This window comes from Ruditapes philippinarum, unplaced genomic scaffold (assembly GCF_026571515.1).
Source record: "Ruditapes philippinarum isolate M1 unplaced genomic scaffold, ASM2657151v2 ctg3632_1_1_1_1, whole genome shotgun sequence".
Taxonomy (NCBI): domain Eukaryota; kingdom Metazoa; phylum Mollusca; class Bivalvia; order Venerida; family Veneridae; genus Ruditapes; species Ruditapes philippinarum.
The window spans coordinates 1,109-13,887 of record NW_026864136.1 but is presented as its reverse complement, the minus strand read 5'-3'; the positions used below and the strand labels follow the sequence as shown (position 1 = coordinate 13,887).

At 32.2% G+C, this 12,779-nt stretch overlaps 1 protein-coding gene across 2 annotated transcripts in view; it reads right to left on the bottom strand.

Moving 5' to 3' along the window:
• Window positions 1-11,802, bottom strand: part of LOC132724530 (T-cell surface antigen CD2-like) — a 66,271-nt gene extending 54,469 nt beyond the window's left edge. For both annotated transcript variants that reach the window (XM_060709398.1, XM_060709397.1), the window contains exon 1: window positions 11,787-11,802. The gene's annotated coding sequence lies outside the window, so the exon portion shown is untranslated. The remainder of the gene's footprint in view (window positions 1-11,786) is intronic.
• Between the last annotated feature and the right edge of the window lie 977 nt (window positions 11,803-12,779).

Genomic DNA, 12,779 nt, shown 5'->3' with positions numbered 1-12,779 from the left:
GTTTAATTCAAAACAATTTTGATACAGGTCCACCAAACAACATTTCGAGTCAAATATCTAAGCTATAGCTTTCTCCCATTCAGAAAACATTTGTTTTATTTTCTGTTTTTACTATGTGTTCATAATGAGAATCACTGCCCCCGGGCAGGGCCAATTTTGACACCAGGGGAAAATTTTGAACAACTTTGGTAGAGGACCTATAAATGATATTATATATCAAACATCAAAGCTCTATGCCTTGTACCTTCAGACAAAAAATATTTTTTATTTTTTCACTATATGTACATAATGAAAATCAATGACCCCCGGGGCGGAACCAATTTTGACCCCAGGGCTATATTTTGAACAATCTTGCAAGAGGTTCACTACACAATGTTTCATGCAAAATATCTTAACTCTAGCCTTTGTAAAATTAGAGAAGATGATTTTTTAAGTTTTTACTATATACATATAAGGAAAACCTATGGCCACCGGGGGCGGGGCTAATTTTGACACAAGAGGCAAAATTTGAATAACTTTTGTAGAGTACCTTTAGATGATATTATTTAACAAATATTAAAGCTCTAAGCCTTGTACCTTCAGACAATAAGATTTATTTATTTTTTACTATATGTATATATTGATATCAATGACCCCAAGGACGGGGACAATTTTGACCCCAGGGCTATAATTTGAACAATCTTGCTAGAGGTTTACTACACAATGTTTCATGCAAAATATCTAACCTCTAGCATTTGTCAATTGCTAGAAGAATTTTTTTGAAGTTTTTACTATAAGTTTTTACTATATACATATAAGGATAACCAATGACCCCCGGGGAGGGGCCAATTTTGACCCCAGGGCTATAATTTGAACAATCTGGGTAGAGGTCTACCAGACAATGCCTTATGCAAAATATATAAGCTCTAGGCCTTTTGGGTCTTTACAAGAAGGTGTTTTAAGTTTTTACTATATGTACATATAGTGAAAATCAATGACCCCGGGGAGGGGCCGATTTTGACCCAAGGGCTATAATTTGAACAATCTTGGTAAGGGTCTACCAGACGATGCCTTATGCAAAATATCTAAGCTCTAGGCCTTTTGGGTTTTTACAAGAAGGTATTTTAAGTTTTTACTATATGTACATAGTGAAAATCAATGACCCCCGGGGCGGGCCAATTTTGACCCCAGGGCTATAATTTGAACAATCTTGTTAGAGGTCTACCAGACAATGCCTTATGCAAAATATCTAAGCTCTAGGCCTTTTGGGTCTTTCCAAGAAGATTTTTTTAATTTATTTTTATAATTCCTTTTGGTTGCCATGGCAACCAGATTTCTGCATGGAATGAAATTCTTTGAACAACTTTGGAAGCCCTTCACCCAAGGAACAATCCTGCCAAGTTTGGTTGAAATTGGAATAGTGGTTTTTCACAAGAAGATTTTTTAAGTTCACTATATAATCTATATAACACACACACAAACACACACACAAACACACACACACACACACACACAGGTGAATCGCTATATGCCACCGCATCGCAGATGCTGCGGTGGCATAAAAATACCTAAGACAAGAAGTTCAGTATTTATTAGATAATGACTTTATTGAACCAAGTCAAAGCAATTACAGCTCTCCATGTATTCTTGTACCGAAATCAAATGGAACATATAGAATGTGTACAGATTATCGTAAAGTGAACTCTGTAACAAAAACTGATTCATTTCCTATACCAAGAATTGATGACTGTATTGACAAAATTGGAAAAGCAAAGTATGTAACAAAGTTTGATCTTCTAAAAGGATTCTGGCAAGTTCCACTTACTGATAGAGCTAAAGAAATATCAGCCTTTGTAACACCAGACGGCTTATATCAATATAAAGTCATGCCCTTTGGTATGAAAAACTCACCAGCAACTTTTCAGAGGCTTATAAACATGGTAATATCTGGTCTAGACGGATGTGACGCATACATTGATGACGCAATCATCTACTCTGATGAATGGGAGGAACATCTCAAAACTATAAGAGCATTCTTCGACCGACTTAGTGATGCTAAATTGACAGTTAATCTTGCAAAAAGTGAATTTTGTCATGCGATTTTAACATTTTTAGGACATGTAGTGGGACAGGGTAAAGTTAAACCAATAGAAGCTAAGGTCAAAGCTATCTCTGAATTTCCTGTGCCAACTTGTAAAAGACAACTGATGCGATTTCTTGGTATGGCAGGGTATTATCGTAAATTTTGTAATAATTTTTCGGTTATTGCAGAACCATTGACAAATTTGTTAAAGAAAAGAAACAAATTCATTTGGAATGACAAGTGTCAAATGGCATTTGACAGCCTTAAAGCCATACTTAAGAGTGCACCAGTTCTCTTGGCACCAGATTTTAATAAAAACTTTAAGTTAGCTGTAGATGCTAGTGACATAGGTGCTGGAAGTGTATTGATCCAAGAAGACAACAATGGTGTTGACCATCCCGTTTGTTACTTTTCTAAAAAGTTTAATGAACATCAGAAAAATTACTCTACTATAGAGAAAGAGTGCCTTGCTCTTATTCTTTCTATTCAGCATTTTGAAGTTTATCTAACTTCTTCAAAGTTGCCTGTTGTTGTCTTTAGTGATCACAATCCCCTCACTTTCTTGCATAAACTTAAAAACAAAAATCAAAGGTTGTTGAGGTGGAGTTTGTTTTTGCAAGAATATAGTCTTGACATTAGACACATTAAAGGGAAAGATAATTTGATCCCTGATGCACTTTCACGTGTCTAAAACTGTTATTTGCAGTATTTTAAATTAAACATGTATATGATATGATTGAATTTTTTTTTTGTTGTTGTTTGCTATTGTTTGTAATACACATATATATGAATGAATGTATAAAATTGTTTAACATTTCTCCTATATTATTTGTAAGTTACATTGTTTGGATTAATGTAAAAGAAATATTCATTTCATTCATATTTCTTTTTCTTGAAGAGGGGAAGTGTTATGTATGGAACATATTACATGTATATAATTTATATCTGACCAGTTGGTTTTTCCAATATTATCATTGTTCTATTTTTAGAACATAAACTACATGTATGTACTAGAACTTTCTTAATTGTTGTAGATAAACTCATGCATTATATTTAGTTAGAAACTTCCGGACTGTTCTTTATTGTTGAAAGTGCTAGATTATGATTACACTAGAACATAATAGACTAATCTGGAATGTTCCTAGTTTATATATATTACGGCATATTTTTCTTTTCTTTTACCTTTTAAGTCATCAGTGATCTATTAAGTCATCAGTTACCTTTTTAGTCATCAGTAATCTTTTAAGTCATCAATATATTTGGAGTATTATTCAACTTGGAAATTAAGTGATTTATTGGAGCTTGGATTATTAATTATTCTTGTGGATTTTATTGTGGGAATTTATTCTAAAGTGTTCTTGGATTTAACTTGGATTTAACTGTGCTATTCAAAAAGGATCATTCCAGGATCAGACTAGACATTTGTAATTTTCATTTTTATTTGGACTTCAGGTATTTGTAAACATAATTTGTTATTTTATTTTTCTTTAATAACTTTTCTGTAATAAATTTGTTATTGTTACAAGTTTGTTGCTGGCTTTTCTTTCTCGTTACGCCTGGCTCGTAACAGATGTATCTAAATATCTAATCTAAATTCATTGAGCTTTCATAGAAATATTTAGATAGGATACTTTCACATAAAATATTCATTGCATATTCTCTCATTTCATTTGCAAGTACTTTTTTACTGCAACATTTTATTGACACTATGTTAAGAACGAACAAAAAATGTCATATCAGACCTTATAATATATTATGTGATTATGAACAGACAAAATTGTAATAAAGGAAAGAATAGAGAATTTGTTTAAACTTTTTCCTTGTTTAATGCATTGTGGTATAGCCAGGCTTCATAACCTCTGATCCCCATTCAAAATTTCATTTTATTTAGTTCCGCCTATTGTTTTCTCGTTTACAGCTAACACATTTTTTTACTTGGGAACCATAATATTATGCCCCTTTAAATGGAATAGCACTAACATGTCACATTGAGGGTTCCATGATAACCACCATATGAACACATCTGCAAATGTTTCAAAATTCAAAATTTTACCAATTTATGTTAAATGTTGAATATTGCTTAAGCCGGTGCTAGGGAGCAAGGACGGTTACTTGCACATTCCATTACCGTCCATGAGCAGGCCCAATCAAACCGAGCCTGCAAAATTTTCAATTTTGTCATTTTGTACCTTCTTTAGGGATTCTTTATTTCTCTCTATTTTAACTTTTGTCAGAGATGTAGATAGCATCTAGATAATATCTATGTCCCTGCTTTTGTACATGTACCTGCTGTATAACTTATTATCTTCATACATACAAAGTTACTTATATATTTTTTTGTAAAATGAACTAACTGACTCCATCTGACAATATGTCAGAATGGTTGGTAACTTTGATATACCGATTTTATAGCTTTAAATTGACAAATTGACAAAAAATCAAAATAATTTCAATATTAATACTGCTGCACCATACAAATAGCTTGTCTAAGTTTGCAGACATCTTAGCATGAAACTGATAACGGTCGCCAACTGGCTTACCTATAAGACCCCTGACAGCTTGATTGACAAGCGGCGTAATGTCAATTGTCCAAGTATGACCTTCACTATCAATCTCAACTAAAACTATCGCTGAATGTGATGAATACCCTCACCAATGTCCTTGACAGAAGACGACTTGGAAAGGTGGTTAAGGGAATGAATAACTTTAGTGGCACAAATACATATACACAAAAAGAAATTATCTCTGGTGAAAAAAAGACTAATTGTACAGGTAATAGTATAAATATATATTGTCAAATCATGTTCGAAACATTTACAAATTACCTTTCATTTTCCCAATGTACTAAACATTTTCTAAGTCAATTTTTGACCTTCAAGTGTGGCCTTGACCTTAAGCTGGCACAAGGGTAAGATGGGTTCTGCACATTGCCCAGTTGGGGTGAACATTTGAGTAAAGTTTGAAGAAAATCCTTCCATAAGTATAGAATTTATAGAGCGGACACGACATATTGTCTAGTATTGATTGTATGTAAATTTAAAGACTTCACAAGAGGGCATTGATGGCCCTGAGGTCGCTCACCTGTATAACCCCCCCCCCCCCCAGTCTTGGTAGACACCAATAAGAAGATTTTTCATGCTAAACATCTAAGTTCTAGCTCATTGGGTTTTTTAAAAGAAGATTGTTTAAGTTTTTACTATACACATATAGTTAAAAACAATGACACCCCTGGGGCAGGGCCAGTTTTGACCCCCGGGCTTTTATTTGAACAAACTTTGTAGATATTTACTAAAAGATGTTTCATGCTTAATATCTAAACTCTAGCTATTTGGGTTTTTTCAAAGAAGATTTTTAAGTTTTTGCTATACACAAAAAAGGAAAATCAATGACCCCCAGGGCAGGGCCAATTTTGACCCTGTGGCTTTTATTTGAACAAACTTTGTAGACACTGATTAAAAGATGTTTCATGCTTAATATCTAAACTCTAGCTATATGGGTTTTTTCAAAGAAGATTTTTAAGTTTTTGCCATACACATATTAGGAAAATCAATGACCCCCGGGGCGGGGCCAATTTTGACCCCAGGGCTTTTATTTGAACAAATTTGGTAGACACCCATTAGAACATGTTTCATGCTAAATATCTTAGCTCTAGCTCTTTGGGTTCTTTAAAAGAAGATTGTTTAAGTTTTTACTATATGCATATAGGGAAAATCAATGACCCCCTGGGGCGGGGCCAATTTTGACCCCAGGGCTTTTATTTGAACAAACTTGGTAGACACTCACTAGAAGATGTTTCATGCCAAATATCTTAGCTCTAGCTCTTTGGGTTCTTTAAAAGAAGATTTTTTTGGTTTTTACTATATGCATATAGGGAAAATCTATGACCCCCTGGGGCGGGGCCAATTTTGACCCCAGGGCTTTTATTTGAACAAACTTGGTAGACACTCACTAGTCGATGTTTCATGCCAAATATCTAAGCTCTAGCTCTTAGGGTTGTTTTAAAGAAGATATTTAAAGATTTTTCTTTCGGTTGCCATGGCAACCAGAGTTCTGCATGGAATTAAATTCTTTGAACAATTTTTAAAGATGACCACCAAAGGAACATTCCTGTGAAGTTTGGATGAAATTGGCACAGTGGTTTATGAGGAGATGTCATTTAAAGCAAAAGTTTACGGACGGACGGACGGACGCCGGACGAAAAGCGATCACAAAAGCTCACCCTGTCACTTTGTGACAGGTGAGCTAAAAAGGGGCATAACTTTGTCAAAATGCAATACAGAGATATGAAACTTTACCTGCATATCTTATTTGTGACACCTCATATATCTTTTAAGTTTCAAGCAAATACCTGTGCTAGTTTCAGAAATATTCAAGTACATGCTAAAATTTAATAAAATTTTCTAAGTCAATTTTTTACCTTTAAGTGTGACCTTGACCTTTAGCCGACACGAAGGTAACATGGATTCTGCTAATAACCTTGTTGAGGTGAACATTTGAGTAAAGTTTGAAGAAAATTCTTCCATTAGTATAGGATTTATAGAGCGGACACGACATATTGTCTAATATTTGATTGTATGTAAATTTGAAGACTTAAAAAGGGGCATAACTTTGTTAAAATGCAATACAGAGTTATGAAACTTGACCAGCATATCTTAATTGTGACACTTCATATATATTTTAAGTTTCAAGCAAATACCTTTTCTAGTTTCAGAAATATTCAAATACATGTTAAAATTTAAGAATATTTTCTAAGTCAATTTTTGACCTTCAAGTGTGACCTTGACCTTAAGCCGGCAAAAGGGTGACATGGGTTCTGCACATAACCTTGTTGAGGTGAACATTTGAGCCAAGATTGAAGAAAATCTTTCAATTAGTGTAGGACTTACAGAGCGGACACGACATACTGTCTAATATTTGATTGTTTGATATTTGACCTTCAATTGTGACCTTGACCTTGAGCTGACACATGGGCAACATGGGTTCTGCACATCCCCTTGTTGAGGTGAACATTTGAGCCAAGTTTGAAGAAAATCTTTCAATTAGTGTAGGACTTACAGAGCGGACACAACATACTGTCTAATATTTGATTGTTTGATATTTGACCTTCAATTGTGACCTTGACCTTGAGCTGACACATGGGCAACATAGGTTCTGCACATCCCCTTGTTGAGGTGAACATTTGAGCCAAGTTTGAAGAAAATCTTTCAATTAGTGTAGGACTTACAGAGCGGACACGACATACTGTCTAATATTTGATTGTTTGATATTTGACCTTCAATTGTGACCTTGACCTTGAGCTGACACATGGGCAACATGGGTTCTGCACATCCCCTTGTTGAGGTGAACATTTGAGCCAAGTTTGAAGAAAATCCTTCAATTGGTATAGGATTTATAGAGCGGACACGAAAATGTAGACGGACCGACAGACGGACACGACAAAGCGAATCCATTATAGCCCCCCCACATTTTGTGGTGGGGGTATAATAAGGGTGGAATCGGTTCTGCATACAGGCCTTTTTCTAGATATTTTGGGAACAACACCTAGGTTAAATTATATTTTGTCCTATGAGATTTTGTCATAAGCTGTAACATATAGGTATTTTCTGCTGTATGACACAAGGAAACAAAGATATATCCAGTAAAAATCAGTTTTAATGGGAAAGATGTAGACCAAATGGTGGCCATTTAGAAAACAGTATTTCATCATTTAAATTGCAGTAAATGGTGTTACACGTCAGTTTTTTCATATTTCAGTTAAAATTTCTACATGTTATTTTGCTTAATTTAAATATTAAAACTAACCTTACTTTGTAACTCAGAATTTATTTGTTCAACAAACAAGAACATTTAGAAAGTGACGATTGTCATAGACATATATATGCACAATTTATGCACAATTTAATGGCCTATTGTTGCCTTTACATGGAATTTGTAAAATGTTCTGCTATACATAAAAATTTAGAGATTTAAAATATTTTGCACAAAACTTTTTGTTTTTTAGTGTTATGAATAAAATATGTAAATTCTGACCAATTTTAACACTGGTCACATGAAAATATGCCCTTACCGTGAAATAAGTGATGATGCAGAATAAGTGATGTTGAGTATATCAGGGGTATGACTAAGTACCAAATATGAATTCATATTCACGAATATGAAGAGAATACCGAATATGAATATTATTTTCATAAAATTTTGGCACAGAGTAAAAAATTAACAAAAACCATAGTAAATATTTACTACTAGAAAAGTGAAAAATAAAGGATTATTTGATAAGTGTTGTTTGCGATGAAATGAAAATGATAAATGAAAATCCTGACACATATTTATTTAGGAATTATGAAAGTACAATTTCTATAAATAGAATTGACATGATTATTTTTAATCTATCAGAAATTAATTCAAGTTTAGTGTGAAATTAGAATGCAGTTTATTCAGTGGATGAAATACAAATATATATGCAGCCCAGAATATGGAAGAGAATACAAACTATGTATATCGTTATAATATAATAAATATATTTGGCATATACATTTGTAAATTCAAACTACTAAAATTTATAAATACTAAATTTTCATATACATGTAGCATGATTTATATTAGTTTAACCCTTTCCCTCATTCATGAGCATATTGTGAAAAATGGCCGTTCTCATTGAAAAGCCTCCTGTTACAAGTTTAAACTGCTATGAAACTATGAAAAATGCTTCAAAACTAATCAAATTTGGCACAACTGTTGACTGGACCATTGCCTTTGTTATGACATGCTTAGTTTACCATGGCAACAAGGGGACATCTCAAAATTGCCAAAAATCACTATTTTATGTTGAGTTTTTCTATCAAAATTGATTTCAAAGTGCTGCAACTTCTCAATGGATTAAGATAGAGTCAAAGGCTTTGCACCGTTGGTTACACATTACCTTATGATAGACCTGGGGTCAGTTTTAGCCTTTCAAAAGTCCAAAATTTTCTTGGCGATGAGGGGGACTACTGCCCCCGTCAAACCCCCCTAACAGAAGGAGCGGCACCGAAAAAGTGATCACTTTTTAAGTAACATTTCCCAAATGAAAAATAGTGTTTGGGGTCTAAATAGGTTAATTTTTCACTGTTTGAGGCCTCAAAAAGGGGGAGGGGTAGAAAAGCCGTCAAAACACGTCTATATGAAGTAAAGGGTTAACTAATTATCACTATGCAAATATAAACCATAACATATGAGTAAGAAATAGTGTCTATTTTTCACTTTTTTTAGATATTTTCTTTCTTTCATTCATTTAAAGACATATGATACATGTACAAGTACGTTTGTAAATGATACACTATAATATATATGTATAATGTAGTCATGGTGTAAATGACATGTCACAAAGGGTATCTTTTCTATTCACTAATACGTTTAATCTGGGACGACAAAAATATTTTTGTCCCAGATTAAACATATTGACCTTTTCGAAAACCTAGCTAAACACCGTTTTCCGGTACATTACGGATTTAGCTCTGGGGAATTACACCAAATGAAGTACATAACACAGTTACATGATATTTCTATTTTTCTATCATTATTTTACCGTTTAAGGTGAAAAAAATGATGTTTTTTGAAAATTATCAATATTCCTTTAATATATATTGCAAATTTTTCAAAAAATAAATTTTTTATAATAAAAATCAATAAAATTAAAACAGACGTAGTGGAATCTTCCATAATAAATAAGGTTATTTTCTGGGTAAACTTGCGTATTTACTTCATTTTTTGTGTTGAATTATTCATACAATGATATTTATTTATTTTCTTATAAAGAAATAACTGTTTTATTTCAATTTTATTTTAAAAAAGGCCGAAAACATCGAGTTCGCTATTACACTCCATCAGGTGAATTCCCCAGAGCTATGTACGGAAAGTACCGGAAAGCGGCGTTTAGCTAGGTTTTCTAATTCGTGAATGATATAAAACAGAATCTTTCTATTTGAAAGACCATGTATAAAACACTGAACTATGTGGCATTAAATAATAATAATTAATAAGCATAAACAGAGACATAGATATGTCTCTGGCAAAAATTTATAATGGAAAATATTACCAAAATTGTTTAAATAGTAATTTTATGTCTGCATATATCAATTGTTCGTTATTAAAAATGATATTAAATAGTACACTTAAACCAAAATTTAAGAAACAAATGTCCATTTCGTAGTCGAAAAGTTCATTTTGCGAAATGGAGTTCATACTACCGGTCAGGAAATAAAACTTGAACATTATATCCCCGTACTGCCTCTTTCCGATCAGCTAACAGATTTTTCAACAATAACTGACAGTGAAATTATATATAAAAAAAATTCTCTTTCAATTCTGCAAATATTATCATTTCAGCTAATAAATGCACCAACTTTTTAAAATTTTACTTGAATTATTACTATGAATCGAGGACAAATCATTACTGACCCATTTTCCTGTTCTTCAAAATTTCACAACCACTTTTCAATCAGTTAACAAAATATAAACTGTACCACATAAAAAATGTCATACAATGTTAAAATATAATTAGTTCTGTATTTTGGAGAAATTTTGACAAACTCAATTTCAGATAAATGTAATAAACAATTTTAACCTAATTATAATGCCGTTTTTCAATCTAGATATTTATTTGCAGTGGTAAAGCTGTCACATTGGGGTATGAATGTACATTTCAATTTGCATAACAGAAAAAGCACGTTCTTGTGCAATTTTTAGGATCTTAGGGTCTATATGACCCCATTCTAGTGACTGCTTACTGAAAAGTTATCACAGAGAATGCTTTTCCTTGGTTAAGTGACTGTTACTTTACTGATGTATTACCTTCAAATTAAGAACTGTATGGTAAAATATGTACATATTAAAATTACAGCTTTTGAAGTGCAGTATACATTATGACTTCATGATATTGAAACAGTTGTCCAACTTAATATCCATTTCTGCAGACTGACAAAAAACTGAGTCTGTATATCAATTATTTTTAGAAAATTATTGCGATTTGACTGTGTAAATAAAGGATTAGCAGGGTGTCCATTTGACCCTTGAAATGACTCTTTGACCCTTCAAATTTCAAAAAGACCTGATTTGACCCTCAGGATTTTAACTGGAGGGTCAAATTTTGTTAAAATCATGGGGATTTGGCCTTGTATCTGGTCAAAATGACCCTCAGGATTTCATGGCTAGTGAACACCCTGGATTAGTGGAAAACACACGTTTTACATATTTTGAACTAAAATGCTAGCATTTTCTTTTTTTATCGCCTAAATTGACATTGCTGCTGATAAATTTAGTCAAGGGGAATACAAGATGTGCTTACAGTTTGGTTACATGACAAATAAGGTCAAAAAAAAAATTCTAGGGGTGATTGAAAAGTGGTTGTGATTGAAAACTGGCAGTGTGTGGATAATTGTTAAGTTTAGGATCGTTCAAATATAATTTGAAAGACACTTATCATGTTGAAACTTCATTTTGTAGCAAAGTTTATGTTTTAAATATCCAACACTGCAAATTTTATATTTTGCTTCAAATACATAGTCGGGAAATTATTAATTAATTGATATTTGACTGTTAAACAGTTGTTTATGTTTGTGTTATGACTACAGTAACAGACTGTTAAAACTATCTGTCATCTCATTAAAACAGATAATTTGCAACGAAAGATGCTTACAAATATATCTTACGCGTTATTCGCGTAGAAATCATTTATGAATCGTATTACCTCTTGAAATATTCTTAAAAATTCTGTTTCTGTTTTGTTGAAATTACTTCCTCTTTCTATCGTCAAAGATATTAACAAAAGTCATCCGATTAATTATCAACCTGGTTCCCAATCATATGGTACTTATTTATAACGATTCGTCCCACAGACAACTCGCTCCATAACGACTCACCCCACATAACTGAGGATTCACCCCATCTTACATCATTTTTTTAAAAAAATTCATTTGGATTGAAAAATATTTATTTTGTTTGGATATTTCTTTTGCATTATATTTGGTATACTTTTCATACATACTATTTGATTTAGAGGTAGAATAAGTAAAATATCAGTTTAACAGAACAGCTACTAATCTCATTTATATATCTTTTACTTAGCTTTTATAGTTATAATTAATAAATTTGATTAATGTTATAAATATATGGATATTTGTTTCATTTACATATAATTATTCGTTAAGTAAAGCAGATTGTAATACATTGTATTATCTAGTATTTTCTATGTATAATTATTCTAACATACATATTTTGTCATTTTCTAAAACTATAGATTTATAGTTATAAAGTAACTGAAGGCCTTAAATAAAAATGATGCAGCATTTAGATGCAAACCTTCAACAGAAAGAACGGAACAACTTATCTCTTTTAATTTTTTTTATTTCAAATGATAATTCATTGATAGATTTTAAATAATTTATATGAATAGTAAAATCAAAGACATTAAAGTGACATTATGCTCATATTTTCATAAATAATTGTCAAGTTGAGCTGAATTGACTTTATATTTCAAAATATTGGCTGTTAAAATGGTGTTTGATCAAAAGTTGATATTTGAAAATGTTCAGGATAAAATTATAAATCTGCCTAAAACATAAAAAGACTGCCCCACTCTTTTTATAAACTGAGCGTTATAGGTAAATTCTAATAGATATTTACAGAAATTTTATTTGGATCTGTGCATTATTTATTGTTTATGAGAAGTAAATTATTGAAT